Source organism: Elephas maximus, chromosome 14, assembly GCF_024166365.1.
Source record: "Elephas maximus indicus isolate mEleMax1 chromosome 14, mEleMax1 primary haplotype, whole genome shotgun sequence".
Lineage (NCBI taxonomy): Eukaryota > Metazoa > Chordata > Mammalia > Proboscidea > Elephantidae > Elephas > Elephas maximus.
Genome location: NC_064832.1, coordinates 38,198,891 through 38,217,170, shown reverse-complemented (window position 1 = coordinate 38,217,170; position 18,280 = coordinate 38,198,891).

The following is an 18,280-nucleotide window of genomic DNA, read 5'->3' as shown; positions in this document are numbered from 1 at the left end:
AGAAGATGCCATATGAAGACATTCACAGCAGATGCATCTACAAGCCCAGGATCTCCAAGGATTTCCAGCTACTAGAAGCTGAAATAGACAAAGAAAGACCTCCCCTTACAGCTACACCATGGATTCGGACCTCTAGCCTCCCGGAATGTGAGAAAATAAATGTCTGTTCTTTAAACCACATTTGTGGTACTTTTGTTATGGCAACACTAGGAAATTAAGACAGATGCCTAGGAGTATGATTGCTGGGTCATCTGGTAAATTTATGCTAAACTTTATAAGATATAGTTGTATTGCTTTCCAAAATTGCTGCATTATTTTGCATGAGTTCTAGCTTCTCCACATCCTTGCCAACACTTGATATTGTCCAACTTTAAATTTTCACTATTCTAGAGGTTGTAGCTGTTGAACCAAGGAGAACTTGGATCCGAGAAAGATATTGCCACTTTTAAAGTAATTTTTTTTTTTTTTTACTGGGAATACTGGAAAGTCTCAGGGAAGAGGGTCACGATACATGTGGTGGTGCTGATGGCAAAGGGAAAAGGGTCATGATGACACAGTGATGATGGCAACCATCTTGTAGATTTAATAGAAGGCATTTCAAAGTTTAGCAGTTGATCCTAATAAAGCAACTCTCTAACTTACTTCGAGAGGAGAGAAGGATAAAAAACAAGCAATCCTTCCAGGAAGGACCACCCATGAACAAAACTGACGTGGGTTTAGTGTTTTGTCAGTAACTTCTTAGCTTTCCTTGTTTACCTTGTTCTTCAGGTTCAGCAACCAACATCTCTCCCCGCTCACTACCCCAGTACCACCACCAAAATGTTTAGCACTGTATTCGTTATCTATCGCTACATTAAAAATTAATCCAAAACTTAGTGATTTAAAACAATAACAATTGTTACCTCACAGATTCTGTGGTCAGGAATCTGGGCATGCATTATTGGGTCCTGTAGTTCGGGGTTTCTCATAGGGCTGCAATCAAGGTGCAGGCTGAAGCTGTGGTCTCATCTGAAGAGTTGACTCTGGAAGGATTCACTTCCAAGATCATTCATGTGGTTGTTGGAAGAACTCAGTTCTCTGAGGGTGTTGGATTGAGGTGTCAGTTCCAAGCTGGCTGTTGGCTAGAAGTCACCCTCCGTTCCCTGCCATATAGACATCGCCATAGGGAAGCTCACAAATGGCGGCCTGCTTCCTCAGAGTTAGCAAAAAAAGAGAGCAAGAGGGAGAGTATAAGTAAGACAGAGGTCACATCTTTTATAATCTAATCTTGGAAGTGACATGGCAATACTTTTGCTGTCTTACTCATTAGAAACAAGTCACTAGGTACAGCTCACACACAAGAGCAGGGAATCATATAAAGAATAGAAGGTGGAGACCATTGGTAGCCATTTCAGAAGCTGTCTACTAAAGCCAGGACTAGGGTGATGTGAGTACAGAGTCTAGGGTACACAATTTAAGGAAACACTCATTCATGCCCAACCCTGAGAGTGAATCCCATCTAGCCCCACCCTAGGCACCTCATTCACCTCACTGTACTACCTGTCACATGTACCCAATGCCCTTATGCTGACCTCTGATCACCCAGTCAGGTTTCCCTGCCAAGACACCCAGTCTGAGCCTATTCTGTCAGGCAACTGCCCCATGATGCACACTTACTTCCTAAAATGATCCTCTCTTGAATTTAGCTGTTTTGTGTTCCAACCCCACAATGAACTGTTGAGGAAAAATGACATCAGACAAACCTAAGACATTTAATAATTTATACCTAATTCATGTATAATCTATATCTTTAGGGTAGTATTTATCAAAATATAATCCATACACTACCTGTTATGGATTAAATTGTGTCCCCCCAAAAGATATGTTAAAGTCCTAACCTCTGGTACCTGTGAACATGACTTTGTTTGGAAATAAAAACCAAAATTAAACCAGTTGCCATCAAGTTGATTCTGACTCATAGAGACCCTAAAGGACAGAGTAGAACTGCCCCATAGGGTTTCCAAGGAGTGCCTGGTGGATTCGAACTGCTGACCTTTTGGTTAGCAGTCGCAGTGCTCAACCACTACACCACTAGGTTTTCGTGTTTGGAAATAGGGTGTTTTATATTGGAGTAAGGTAGATCCTGCCAGGAGCCCTGGTAGTACAATGGCTAAGCACTCAGCTGTTAACTGAAAGGTTAGAAATTCAAACCCACCCAGAGACTCCACGGAGAAAAGACCTGGCAATCTGCTCCCACAAAGATTACAGCTTAGGAAACCCCATGGGGCCCTTTTACTCTGCCATACAGGGTCGCTATCAGTCAGAATTGACTTAATGGCACAAAACAACAGCAACAACAGGGTGGATCCTAATCCCATCTAAGTGATGCTGATAAAAAATGAGTACAGACACAGAGAATTAGACAAAAGAAAGATGAGCATGTGACTGCAAAGGCCGATGCAAGGCAAGGAATGCCAAGGATTGCAGGGAGACACCAGAAGTTAGGAGAGAGATATAGGGTAGTTTCTCTCAGACCCCTCAGAAGGAATCAACACTGCTGATACCTTGATTTGTACTTCTAGCTTCCAGAACTGTGAGACAATAAATTTCTGTCCTTTAAAGCCGTTCTTTTTGTGGTATTATGTTACGGTAGCCCTAGGAAATTAAAAACCAAAACAAAACAGTTGCTGTTGAGTTGATCCTGACTCATGGCACCCTTATGTGTGTCAGGCTTGAACTATGCTCCATAGGGTTTTCAATGGCTGATTTTTCAGAAGTTTTTTTAGACCACCAGGTCTTCCTTCCATATCACCTCTGGGTGAAATTGAACCTCCAACCTTTTCATTAGCAGCCTGGAACATTAATGTTTTACGCCACCCGGGTACTATCTATAACAGCTCCTCTGAAGATGCTTGAAGAAAATGCAAATTCCTGGGTCTTGTCCCAGTGAATCAGAAACTGAGGGATAGCATCCTAGTTAATACTTACGTTTACTAAAGTTTACAAGGTCATATTCACCAGTACCAAGGATTAGGATTAGGACTTTAACATATCTTCTTTGGGGACACAATTCAATCCATAACCCCTTGCATTTAAGGAGTGACCTTAATAGTCAGAATCCTTTAAGAGTGATATACTCATTTCTCACTTATCGACACGATTAGGTTCCAAAGACCAGGTCATTATGTGACAATTGGCATTACGCGAACATGGAGGATGACCACATCAGATCACAAAATGGAGAATGACTACATCAGATTACAAAATGGAGGATAAGTACATCATTACATAACTGCCAAACCACTGAGAATCATGGCCCAGCCAAGTAGACACATAACCTTAATCATCACAGCCAGTGTTAATCTTGCCTCAAACCTTAGCATTTGTAACTGCCAGACGTACATCGTTAATGCACATATTAATCAGATAGTAGATTTTTTGCTATTGTCATAAATATGAAACGTTGGATAACAAGACAGTCAATCAAGGAGGAGTAGGTATAAGGTGTATTTTTGTTGGAAAATATTTAGGGGTAATAGCAGCATGGTGAGAGAGGTGTTTGGGGTAAGAGAAGTAATGTCATGATAACCCTCATTCACCCCACTTAACTACTCTTATTCAAAAGTCAGTTCTAACTAAAGGTATGTTATAACGCATTAACTAAATCACTAAAATGATTTCTTTCTCCTATACTGGCATAACAGTCCCACAGAAATGAATTCTATTTTAATTTTACCTATCATTTCCTATTTTATGATGAAGGCTATAGGAGCATGTCCAAGAATTCCTGCATCTTTACAATTAAAATGAGTTGCTAATTGCATCAGCTCTAGTAAAAGAAACCATTATACCTGGCTTATTGACTGTGTTTTTCCCCCTAAATTACAGTCAGTTGCTTGAAATGTAACCAATTCCTATGTTGGAAATCAATCCTCTGTCTGCCTCTGGAGAATTGTCACTCATTTTTCTCCATATTAGAGCTATCATACCATGCCAGCTACACAATGGATTCAGTCAGGTCCAGGAGTAGAGAAAATTCCTGTAGCTATTGGAAACCTGCACATTCAGCTGTTAACCCAAAGGTTGGCAGTTCGAACCCAACAGCTGCTCTGCGGAAGAAAGATGTGGCAGTCTGCTTCCATAAAGATTTAGAACCTTGGAAACCCTATGGGGCAGTTCTACTCTGTCCAATAGGGTCACTATGAGTTGGAATTGACTCAACAGCAACGGGTTTGCTGGAATCTGCAGCTTACATGCAGGATCAGGGACAATTACCCAACTGAAACTGAGCCAAACACTCAGATACTACATGGTGTGAGTTTCACATCAGATCACAAAATGGAGGATGACTACATCATTACATAACTGCCAAATTACATCATTACATAATTGCCAAGCCACTGAGAATCATGACTCAGCCAAGCTGACACATAACCTTAACCATCACAGCCAGTGTTACTCTTGCCTCACACCTCGGCCTTCATTACTCGCTCATGGAGCGTGGTAGACCTGACAGCCACTGTCTGAGGATCTGTTTATTAATACAGGACCCTAGAGGAAGAAAGTCCCTTCTTTAAAAATAACGTAAAGAATATAAAACAGTGCAGCCACGAAAACAACTTGGCAGTTCCTCAGAAAGGATTACCACCTGATCCAGCAATTCCACTTGGGTATATACCCAAAATAACTGAAAGCAAGAACTCAGAACAGATACTTGTACACCAGTGTTCATTGCAGCATTATTCACAACAGCCAAGAGGTGGAAACAACTCAAGTGTCTATTAACAGATGTATGATTGGTCCATACAGTGGAATATTATTCAGCAATAAAGACGTGAAGTTCTAATACATGCTACGGTACGGATGAACCTCAAAAATATTATGCTGAGTGAAACAAATCAGTCGCAAAAAGACAAATACAGTATGGTCCCATTTATATGAAATATCTGGACTAGGCAGATCCCTAGAGTCCAAAGTAGATTAGTGGCTACCAGGGACTGGGGGAGGGGAGAACAGGGAGTTACCGCTTTAGTAGTACTGACTTTCTCCTTGGGGTGAGGAAAAAGTTTTGGATATAGAAAATTGCACAACATTGTGGACATAATTAATGTTACTGATTTACACTTAAAAATGGTTAAAATAGCAAATTTTATGTTACATGTATCTTGATAAAATTTTTTAAAAAATTGTAGAGTCAAGAAGAATGATTCAAATGACTTGACAAGATATTATAGAATGTTAGCAATATTTCAGGAGCCCAGAATTCTGTACCAAACCCAAAATTCAGTGCCATTGAGTCTATTCCAATTCATAGCAACCCTATGGGACAGAGTAAAACTGCCCTGTAGGGTTTCCAAGGCTGTAATCTTTACAGAAGCAGACTGCCACATTTTTCTCTTGTGGAGCAGCTCGTGGTTTCGAACTTCCCACCTTTTGGTTAGCAACCGAGCATTTAACCATTGTGCCACCAGGGCTCTTCCAGCATTCTATAAGAAAAAAAAGTCAGACCACTCTAAATATATCACTTATTTAAATCCAATAAGCTAATGTATTGTGTGTTTCGTTGTATATTTATGTAAGTTAGTAAAGATCAGGAGGCAAAGCCCCCTGAGTCAGGGGGCCTGTTTGGAGCACATCTAAGATACCACCACCCATAGGGGAGGGAAAAAGTGCTATAAAAAGCAGGCAGTCAGTGTAGAACATGCAGTTCACAGGTGGTGCAAAAGGTTAGTGTGCTAGACTGCTAACTGAAAGGTTGGGAGTTCAAGTCCACCCAGAGGTGCCTCAGAAGAAAGGGCTGGTGGCCTACTTTTGAACAATCAGCCATTGAAAAGCTCTGGAGTGCAGTTCTACTCTGACACACATGGGGCGTAGCCAGGATGGTGGAAATGTTAGTTAGAAAATGCAATAAGCCAGACAAGGAGTTCGTTAAGATGGAGAGACAGTAAGAACAGCCAAGGTAGGTACGTGTGCATGTATGTATACAGGAAAGCACATGAGAGTACATGAGTGTGCATGTATAGGAGTATCTGTGGGCGTGTGTTTATACATGGTAACGGATGCTGCATGTGTATTCATATGTATATAATAAAGCACACAGGAAGCACAATTGCAGATACTTCCCAGACCTAACCAAACACCTCACAAGTTTGATTTATTGGGTTTCAAGGCTTAGGACCATAGTCTTGGGGGACAACTCGGTCTACTGGCATAACATAGTTCATAAAGATATTGTTCTACATTCTAGTTTGGTGAGTAGCATCTGGATTCTTAAAAGCTTGCAATCAGCCATTTAAGATACAGCTATTGGTCTGTGCTCGTCTGGAGCAAAACAGAAAGAAGGAAACCAAAGACTCAAAGAAGAAACTAGTCTACTGGGCTAGCAGCTCACATGAACCATGGCCTCATATATCCTGAGGCCGGAGGATTACTAGATAGTGCTCGGCTACCACTAACAAGCATTCCAACCAGGAACACAATAGATGATCCCAAGTAGAATGGGAGACAAATGTAGAACAAATCACAAATTCTTCAAAATGGCCAGCCTTACTGGACTGATAGAGACTAGAGGATCCTCTGAGGCCATCACCTTGAGATACCCTTTAAACTTGTAACTGAACCAACTCCTGGAAGTCACCTTTCAGCCAAATAATAGATTGAATCATAAAATAAACAGTATCACTTGTGAGTACTGTGCTCCTTTAAATAATCACCTATATGAGATCAAAAGGTCAATATTTACCCTACAGCAAAGATAAGAAGGTGTGGGGGTGGCAGGCAGGGAAGCTAGATTAATGGAAACAGAACAACCAGAATGGAAATAGTGAGACTACTGAGACATTATAAAAAATGTAACCAATGTCAGTGAATAAAACTGTTAAATGGGAATCTAATGTGCTGTGTAAACTTTTACCAAAGATACAATAATAACGAACAAATAAACAAAAAAAAAAAAATCAAGAGAATATATGTATAATCTGAGTTAAATGATTTTAATTTTGGGGAAAGAAAGTCAGGTGTAAAGGTTCAAACTGTAAGATTCTTTTCTACAAAAAAGAAGGAAGTCATTTTAGAATTTATCAGAATTCGTAAGACAACCTATAAAACTTAAACAAGCAAAGAATAACAATTTCATTTATCATTTCAAAATTATAATTTTATGATTAAGTGTCTCATGGTGAGATGGGTTAAATTAAGTAATTCTTCTTTAGCTGTTTCTTCATTTCCATGTTCACATAATTGCAATACCTGAGAGCTAGTGGGAATAATATGTATTATTATGTTTGTAAGCAGTTAGGTTTGGCTCAAGTACCATGGGCAATTAGTAAGGGGAAATAAGAAGTTGTATTTGGTCACGGAGAAACCGTAGCAAGCTTTGATTGACAACTAGAAGCTAAGCACTGAAGTTGTTTTTATCAGAGGATTGGCCTGAGAACATGTTGGGGACTAATTTCCAATACTGAGCAAGACATTTCAGAGAAGAGGAAGGAATCAGGGAAAAAATTCAGGTGTTTATCTGGGTGCCACGATAGTTAAAGCACTCAGCTGCTAACCCAAAGGCTGGTGGTTTGAACCCATTCAGCAGCTCCACTGGAGAAAGACCTAGTGACAGGCCCCCGTAAAGATTACAGCCTAGGAAACCCTATGGGACAGTTTTACTCTATCACGTGGGTTGCTATGAGTTAAAATTGACTTGATGGTACTCACCACCAACAACACCTACATGCCACCACCCATCTGTCAGTTTGTCATACTTGTGGTGGCTTGTGAGTTGCTGTGATGTTGGAAGCTATGCCACCAGTATTTCAAATACCAGCAGGGGCACCCATGGTGGACAGGTTTCAGTGGACCTTCCAGATTAAAAAAGGTTTGGCAATCTACTTCTGAAAATCAGCCAGTGAAAACTTTATGGATCACGACAGAAAAATATAGCCTGGAAGATGAGCCTTCTAGGTTGGAAAGCACTGAAAATACACAGTAGCTCAACAATGGACTTGAGCACAATCCTGAAGATGGCACAGGACTGGAACATTTCGTTCCGTAGTACATGAGGTCACCAAGGGTTGGAGCCAACTCAGATGACAACTAACAACAACAACAATGCCTGCATGAGGAAGATGAAGACTGAAACAAAGCCACTGGGGCTGCAGTTCGGAGCCTTAGAAAAGCAGTTTCATTCAGGAGGGAGGGCAGCAGTTAGACAGTATGGCATTAAAGGCAGGAGTAGTATGAACATAGAAGCAGCACCATGGAGCCAGAGCCTCAAGCGTTGTCAAAAATGCCTTGGATATTAAACTCATTAGTTAGCATCCATGTTTGTGTCTGTATTTTTGAGTTCTACCTAGAAGTGCCTATTTGAATCCCTTTTCTCCACTCACTTATACAGAATATTTCCCTTGCACCAGAATGGAAAGCATTTTCAAAAGCTGATACCAGCTGAATGTGTTAATGGCGCCTCGAGATGAAATTCCATCAGGCAGAGCAGATTGTTATTGCAATACATTTTATTACTCTATTAGTACATGTTATAAAATGCACACTTATGAACAATTACTACTACAATTTGATATAGCCGACCCATTGATGTAGGAATTTGGAGCAACAGAGTCGTTTTAAGTAAAGAAATTGAAATGAGTAAAGGTGAAATTCAAGATTCTATAGCACACGTGAAACGAAATGATCCATTTTAAAGACTGGATATAACTCTGCTACCATAGATACATTTCCATTTAAGACGAACCATTCCATTCATAACTGATAAGAATACATTAAAGCTCCGGAATTAAAGTCAGATAAAAATCTCTTAACAAAATGTCAACTGTTTCACCCACAAAGAACAGCAGGAAGCTTCTTCTTAAAAGCAGCCTCTTTTTTGACTAATGGTTTAAAGCTCAGGCTAATTTCGGTAAATGCAAGGGGACGGTTATAGCCAGCACTCGGAAAATGAGGAAATGAATGATTTCAGACGCAGGCGGTATAAAACATCTAGTCCCTGCAGGAATTATCGACAGCAACAAAGACCTGGGGGGAGGGAGGAGGATGTGAAAACGACAATAAAATTTGACGCAGAACAGAGGCACGGCGACATTTTTAAAGGGAAAGAGAGATAAATCAATTAAAGCAGGAACCATGCTGTTTATTGTGATAAATCATATTAATGGAACTCTCCTGAACAAGAGATTCAATTGGGGAGAGAGAGGAGATATATAAATAAATCAGGATTGTAATTGACTGCCTTGGCTTTCAGATGCGGGAAAACAATGTCACCTATTCACAGCTGTGTCCGAACAACCGCAAACAAATGCTTTGGCAGGAACACTATGAGCTTCTAGCTGTTTCCACAGCAGGTTCTGAAGAATAAAATGTGCCTGAAGAGGAGGGAAGCATGGACATCAGAGCTTTGCTCAGAATGACATTCTTATTATTCTCACTAACAGTGAAAGGATCCAGCTTCATAAACACCAGCTAATCAGTTTAGTAGTTTTTCGTGTAGGTCATTCACTAAACATTTATGGAGTGCGGGTTAGGTGCCAGGTCCTATAGCTGGCTCTGAAGATTTCTTATGGAAGGAGATGCCTTTGCCCAGGCGGTCACTGCTGTGTACCTTACGGCTTTGCAGCCCCGACTGACTGACAGAGGGCAGTGACCAAGTCCAAACAGAATGCATCTGCGGGGATGTTGTGACCGCACGGCATGGCTGTACACCTGTGTGTGGGGTCATTTTCTAGAACCTCTATCGTGTAGTACTCAGTCCAGTGAAAGAACAAAACAGAGTCCTATCAAGCCACAAGGTGGCTCAGTCAAGCTCTCAACTAGTAGTCAAAATGTTGGTGGTTTGAATCCACCCAGAGGTGCCTCAGAAGAATGGCCTGGTGACCCACTTCTGAAGAATCACCGGTTGAAAACCTTATGGAACACAGTTCTAATCTGTAATACATCAGGCCGCCATGAGTCGGAATCAACTACACACAGCTAACAACAGTCAAGCTGCAGGAAAGTCCACCTGCAAGCCCTTCTGCACTGACACAAGGTATTGTGGCTGGATAGGCATACCAGGAAATACAGTTTTCGATCAAAACTACATAATATATGACCTTGCAGATATTACCTAATCATAAATATAAGTTCTACCTTTCTCCCCCATGTTCGTTCATCCTCTGTTGTAATAGTTAAGAGACAGTTTTGAAGTCCAATCGTCTAGGGAGAATTCTAGATGCATCACTTAATAGCTGTGTACCTGTGAATAAAGGACCCACTTCTTCACCTTAGTTCCCTCATCTGTAAAATGGGGGTAATAATAGCTCGTACTTTGTAGAGATTTGCAAGGATTAGCACACAATGCCTGACAGAAGACGTATTCATTATTATTAGCTAACTAATCAACTTGGTTTTTAAAAGAAGAGATAATACTCAACATTTTCACAGTGCTTTACCATTTACTTGGCATTTTTACATGAATCATATGTGATAAGAAAGTGGGTTTGGTCAAATGGCTTCACTGAAGATAATTTTCCAGAAAGAGTTTGTGATGGCTATCAATAGCTGAACCATCATTATCTCCTCTTTCAAACCCTACTACACTTTAGAAAACGTGTTACAAAAGAAGAGTAACAAGAGTGTGTGAAGAAATGGGGGAGGAAAAAAAAACTCCAAACTGGGAACAATCCAAACATCCATCAATAATAAAATGGATGATAAATAATTGTGGTTTATAGAGACAATGGAATATTACACAACAATAAAAATGAATGAATTATAGCATATAACATCATACATTTAAAAAAAAATGACATTGAGTGAAAAAAATCAGAATATGTATTATATGACTCCATTTACAAAAAGTTAAAGGTAAGCTATATTTAGGGATGTATAGTTGTCATGTATAAGGTGAGGTCATGATTAAGTTGGAATGGAGGAGGCGGTGATGGGAAGGGACATGGGGGTGTATGGGGGTGTTTCTAGAATTTTGGAAATATCTTATTTCGTGGTCTCTGTGGTAGTTACTTGAGTGTTTGATCATGATAATTTGCAATGCTATGTATTTATGCTTTGTTCCTTTTTTTTTTTGTATTACAGTTTACAAGAAAGACCTTAAAATGATCTCAAAGGTGAGTATATAGTTTTATTAATAAATGGAAATGAAAATTTTATGAAAAAAGATATTAGAAGCCTAAGCCAGATATTATGAGTCTGTTATAGATTAAATTGTATCCCCTAAAATATGTGTTGTAAACCCTAACCTCTATGCCTATGGTCATAATCCCATTTGAGAATGGGTTGTCTTTGTTATGTTAATGCGGTAGGGTTAGTGTAGGGTGTGTCTTGAGCCAATCTCTTGTAAGACATGAAAGGAGCAGGTTAAGCAAAGCAGAGATGGGGGAAGATAGGTGCCAAGCCACAAGGAGATCTCCAAGGAACCAGGAAACAGAAACTGAAGAGAAAATGACCTTCCCCAGAGCTGACAGAGAGAGAATGCCTTTCCCTAGAACCAGCACCCTGAATTCAGACATCTAGCCTTCTAAATTGTGAGAAAATAAATTTCTGTTTGCTAAAGCCATCTAATTGTGGTATTTCTGTTATGGTAGTGCTAGATAACTAAGACAGAGTCTAAGGTAAGAGTCCCTGGGTGGTACAAATGGTTAATGAGCTTGGTTGCTAACCAAAAGTTTGGAGGTTTGAGTCCACCCAGAGGTAACTCAGAAGAAAAGCCTGGTGATCTCCTTCCAAAAAATTGCCCCTTTAAAGCCCCATGGAGCAAAGTTCTACTCTGACACACATGGGGTCACTATGAGTCAGAGTCAACTCTATGGCAGTTGGTAACTGCTAAGCTAGGAGAAAATCTCTATCCATACGTCACACCTTTAACATCATTTTCTGCATATTCCTCTCAACTCCTTTGCTGTCTTTACTGACTGAATTCACAACATCTCTTGGTCATGAGAAGTTGAAGGATAACTTAAAAAAAATGCAGCCTACTGAAATGCACTAAGGATATTTTCACATAAGGGGTCTTATTCAAAGAATAAAACCAGGATAGTCAAAGTGATGGAACATACTGTGAGAGAAGTTCTTTTTAAGAAGAAAATGGACAAACGTCTGTCCTAATTTAGTGAATCTGCTCCAATTCTATTTCAGACTTTAAGTTTACTCTGCTAACCTTTTTTTCTGAGACAAGAAAAAGTTCGGAATGATAATGGCTCTGTTCCTGTCCATTCCCAGGTCCCAGGGAATGGCTCACAGCAACAGTATTCTGTGATCTATTTGTACCATTTTGAACAAGAAATGCTTTTTCTGACCTAAACCTAGTAACATTGAAAATACTTGTGCTACAGAGAAGGTCCTGGACAGAGCTAGAGAAAAATGTGAAACAAAATTCAAACTCGAAAAAAAAGAAGATCAGACTTACTGCTATGACAGAGACTGGAGAGACCCTGAGAGTATGGCCTCTGGACATCCTTTTAACTCAGTACTGAAGTTACTCCTGAGGTTCACCCTTCAGTCAAAGATTAGACAGGCCCATAAAACAAATAATAATATGCATAGCTCAACCACGTATACGAGAGAGACAACCACGTATACGAGAGAGACACCAGCCAAAGGGCAAGGCCCAGAAGGCAGGAGGGGACAAGAAAGCTGTACGAATGGAAATGGGGAACCCAAGGTCGAGAAGGGAAGAGTGTTGACATTTTTGTGGGGTTGGGAACCAAAATCACAAAACAATATGTGTATTATTTGTTTAATGAGAAACTAATTTGGTCTGTAAACCTTCATCTAAAGCACAATCATAAAAAAAAAAAAAAAGAAAGAAAGAAAATTCTTGTGCTAAATATTGACCTAAGTGCTATGGCTGCTAACCAAGAGGTTGGCAGTTCGAGTCTGCCAGGCGCTCCTTGGAAACTCTGTGGGGCAGTTCAACTCTGTCCTGTAGGGTCGCTATGTGTCGGAATAGACTCGACGGCAGTGGGTTTGGTTTTTTTTGGTCTCAGCAAAACCACTGAAACATAAATACAAAGGAATAAACTTAAAGAAAATCCATAAAATAAGAGGAAATTTTCCTTTTTTTAAGACAACAGTCTCTAAAGGGACTTGTTTCCTGGATGGTACACAACCTAGGAACCAGAATGTCATGTAGATTCCACCTGTTTCAGGCCTTTCTGTGTCACAACACCTGGCAGAGTTATTGACTTTGGGATTTATGAAGATGACAGATGAGTTGAGAATGACTAAACCTGTATAAAACCATTCTTGCACAACTTTGCTTTAGCTTTCCCTTTTTCAGAGCCCAAAAAAAAAAAAGTCCAGTGAAACTCATTTTACTTATTGTAGGGATATTATTGGAGAAAGTGCTCACCACATCACAGAGGAAACTCTCAAAGCTCAGTAACCAGACCAACTGGCTCCTCCTGAATAATTGATTGTTTATCCTATAGGCCCTGTGACTCCAGCAACTGCCTCATTTTTTGCATTGCCTATAAGCAATTTCAGTGCAAAATTTGAAGTTTATAGTTAGCGTGCATAAGCTTTGGTGTCATTGTATATTTCACATCCATATTTCAAATTTGGCCTGAATTCTGTATTTGCCCATGCTTTGTGTTTTCTGGAAGGTAACAGAGTGAAAGTAATTACTTGAACAGGCTGAAGCATCTTCATACAGTCATAAGGTCTATCCTAGACTTTCTCCCAAGCAACAGACGTAAATATGCAACTGCATAGTAGTAAAAAAAAAAAATAGTAGTAGAAAAAAAAAAAAACCCATTGCTGTCGAGTGGATTCCAACTCATTGCAACCCTATAGGACAGAGTAGAACTGCCCCATAGAGTTTCCAGGGAGTGCCTGGTGGGTTTGAACTGCCGACCTTTTGGTTAGCACCTGTAGCTCTTAACCACTAAGTCCCCAGGGTTTCCATATTAACAGTAATAGTAGTCATAATAGCAGATTCCTCTTGGATTCATCAAAAGCATATTAAACACATATTGCCCAAAACCTAGTCCTAGGGTCTTAGGCTGGGATCTCTAGAGAAGTAAAAACCAGTAAAGCGTATAAATACATATATAGAGAGAGATTTATATCAAGGAAATGGCTCACATGGTTGTAGAGGCTGAAACATCCCAAGTCCGTGAGTCAGGAAAGAGTCTTCTCCTGATTCATGTAGCCCCAGGTGCTGGTGAATCCAAGATTGGCAGGTCAGAGAGAGCAGGGCTCTTGCTCACAGGCTGCGAAGATTGATAAATCCCAAGACTGACAGGCAAGACCACAGGTAAGCTGCTAACTCAAGAACCAAGAAACAGAGGTCAGACAACTGTAGCATCCAAGATCGGCAGGCAAGACTGTAGTTAAGCTGCTAGGTCAGGTCCCAAGAACTGGAGGTCAGACAAACAGGAACCAGCTGCCGGATCCAGCTCAAACAAAAGCCCCCAAGCCTTGCCAGAATGTCTGCTTGTATTCGATGCAGGCCACATGCCCAAGAAAACTCCCTTTCAGTTGATTGGCTACTCCCAGCAGATCCCATCATGGGGATGATCACATATCACATCTCAACAGGGAAATGATCACATTATATGACTGCCAAAACACTGAGAATCATGGCCCAGCCAAGTTGACACACAATCTTAACAATCATGCCTAGATACCCGAGTCAGAATCTTTTGTGTCTTAGTTACCTACTGTGGGTGATTTTGAAGAACAGACATTTATTTTCTCACAGTTTAGGAGGTTAGAGCTGGAATTCGGGGGATGATTCTAGAGGGAGGGACTTCCTTGTCTATCCAGTTTTTAGTAGCTGTCAGCCATCCTTAGCATTCTTGAGCTTGTAGATGCATGTGTTTCTGTCGTATGTCTTCTTCATCCTGGGTGTGTCTCTGTGTCTAGTCTGCTGTTTTTATAACTCCGAGTGATTAGGTTTAGGACCCACCCTACTCCTGTATGACCTCATTAGCATAACAAAAGACATCCCCTATTTTTAAACAGGGTCATATCTACAGGTACAGCAATTAGGATTTCAACACATATTTTAGGGGGACACAATTCAGTTCACAGCACTGTGGATCATCCTAGTTTTCTCCTGCCTACACAATTTGCTTCCAATAAAACACTTCATATCTCCTTGGGCTTCTGAAAATCTCTTGAGTCCTTCCCCCCCCCCCACCCCTTTCCACCACTGGCAACTAATTTCAGGCCCTCTTTCCCCTTTTCTGGCTCTCCTGGTCTAGTCTGTCCCCTCCCACCAATGGCAGGTGCTCCTGGGGGAGGGATCTCTCTAACACGCAGACCATGTCACTGCTGTTTCAATGTTTTTTTCAACGGTTCTCCATTATCTATAACAAAAACAAAATTCCTTAGAATGCCTTATAGAAGGCCTTTTATAATCTGAGCTCCTCAGCCTTCAACCTCTGCTCCTTGAAGTCAGCCCTCTACTGAAGCACTTGTGTTCCAAATTCACGGCTGCCAAGTCAATTCCGACTCATAGCGACCCTATAGGACAGAGTAGAACAGCCCCATAGGGTTTCCAAGGCTGTAATCTTTATGGAAGCAGACTGCCACATCTTTTTCCTTTGGAGTGGCTGGTGGGTTCAAACTGCCAACATTTGGGGTAGCAGCCAAGTGCTTTAACAACTGTACCACCAGGACTCCTTGGAAACCCTATGGAGCAGTTCTACTCTGTCCTATAGGGCCGCTATCAGTTAGAATTGAATCGACAGCAATAGGTCTGGTTTTTTGTTTACAGAAAAATTTTCCCAACCCTTAAATTGGGGAGACACTTACGGGGCAGAGTATGGACCTCAGAGCGTGTCCTGCCATAGTACATGGCAATCATGACAAATATGCAGATTAATCCTGTAAGCTTTCCTTTCTGTTCCCTTGCTTCCCTCAAAAACTAGCAGCCCACAAGCATCCGCACTCAAGTTAGTCTTCAGACTCTGTACAACCTGTTCATGCTCACTGAGATTTGGAATCTTCTGCTTTTCTAACACTGGTGTCTAACTGTGAGTGCAAAGATGGCTAATTGTTCCCATTCTTTTAGTAACTTAGTTAGCTGTTGTTGTTGGGTGCCTTGGAGTAGATTTCGACTCAGAGCAACCCCATGTGACAGAGTAGAACTGCTCCATAGGGATTTCTAGGCTCTCATCTTTACAGAAGCAGGTCACTATGCTTTTCTCCCTCAGAGCCTCTGGGTGGGTTCGAACCACCAGCCTTTTGTTTGGAAGCCAAGTGCTTAACCGCTGTGCCACTAGGGCTCCTTCTTAGTTAGCTAGTACTGCTGTGAGAGAAATACCCCAAGGGGGTGACTTTAAAGAACAGAAATTAATTTTCTTAGGTGGCTAGAAGTCTGAACTCATGATATGACTATAGAGGGAGGTCTGTCTATTCCAGCTTCTAGCAGCCAGCAAACTGTGGAGCTTCGGTCTTGTAGATACATCTGCCTCCATGATCAGATAGTCTGTCTGCCCTTCCTGTGTCTGTGTGCTCGTTGTATCTAATCTGTTCTTTCTATAGCTCAGAGGTGATTCAGTGTAGGACACACCCTACACTGATATGGGATCATTAACTCTATTTCTAAAACAAGCTCACCTACACAGGTATAGGGGTTAAGATTTCAGTACATATTTTGGGGGACACAATTCAATCCATAACAGTAACATACTTCCCTGATTACGACTGAGCACACGACTGCCAACCTGGAGACTATATTTTACAGCTTCCCTTGCAGCTAGGTATGACCATCTGACAGTGTTCTGGCAAATGGAATATGAACAGAGTCCTGTGGGCAGTTCAGAGTTTCTGCTATTAGAAGGAAGCCCCATACTCTCCACTGCCTCTTACCTCCCTCCATTGGGTTGGAATATGAATATGGAGGGGATGAGTCAACTTTGATCCTAAAGAAAAGGACAACACCTATGGGAACAACAAGATTAAAGGAACCTGGGCCCGTTTTCAGTCTCATGGATCAGAACACCCCTCTCCTCCTGGACTGCCTTCATTCCAGACTTTTTTGTGAGAGAAATAAACTTTTATCTTGTTTATGCTGTTATTATTTTGGTCACCATTAAAGCAGTAAAAACCAATATTCTAACTAATAGGCTCAGCTTCTCTCCATGGCTTGTTTTTCCTTTAGTCCTCGGCTTAGGTTTCCGTTCCAGAATCTGATCTTAATCCATCTCTCCATTTTAGCTTTGCTGCTCTCGAGTTAGCAAAGCTACCCAGAAGCTTTACTCTCAGCCACCGTTTCCAAACTCTCTCTAAAATTTCTCCCAAACCCACTTTTTCTTAAAACCCTTGCCTTTCCATTCCCTCCCCCTTTCTTTTCATCTGCATTCTCTCTTCTTTACACACACAGACACACAGATGCATACACACAGACATGCACACAGACACAGACACACGCAGACACACACCAAAATGTCTCATCCTCCTGATGTGTTCCCTGTTCTTGCTTTTCTGTTTTTCTTTCCTCATTCTCCCAACAAAGAACTGAGTTGGCAAGGACTCAATACTGTCTAAATGATAGAAGGGACAAAATATAGTTAGAAAAGCTTTAGTTCTCTTTAGTGGTAAAGTGGAGAAGTCTATAAGTACTCACAGCTATTAATTTCACAATGGCAGAAGAATTTAGAATGTGATTAACTTATTAATATAAAAATGCCATCAGATCGTTATAAAGCCACCCAGCATTGCGTAAGTTTTAGAGAAAGTATTCAGAAAGCAGGAAATAGATTGAATTGGATGGGTTTGAGGCCAGGAAACTAGCTTTAAAAAAAATAAATAAATCTTGCCTTCACGTCAATTCTGATTCATGGCTACCACACGTGTGTCAGAGTAAAACTATGCTCTGTACTGTTTATAATGGCTGATTTTTTGGAAGTAGATCACCAGCTCTTTCTTCAAAGGCACCTCTGGGTGGGCTCAAACTGTCAACCTTTTGGTTAGCAGTTGAGAGTATTAACCATTTATACTATGCAGGGACTGCAGGGAACCAGCTGGTTGATAAGAAATCCCTGGCCTAGGGGAATGCAGTGGGAATAGAATATAGGGGAGTACAAAGGGAAAAAAAGAAAGTTCTGATGGCCGATTTAATACGTTGCTGTTAGGTGCTGTCGAGTCGCTTCCGACTCACAGTGACCCTATGTACAATAGAACGAAACACTGCCGGGTCCTGTGTCATCCTCACAATCATCATTGTTATGCTCAAACCCATTGTTGCAGCCACTGTGTCAATCCGACTCATTGAGGGTCTTCCTCTTTTTTGGTAACCCTCTATTTCACCAACTATGACGTCCTTTTCCAGGGACTGGTCCTTCCTGAT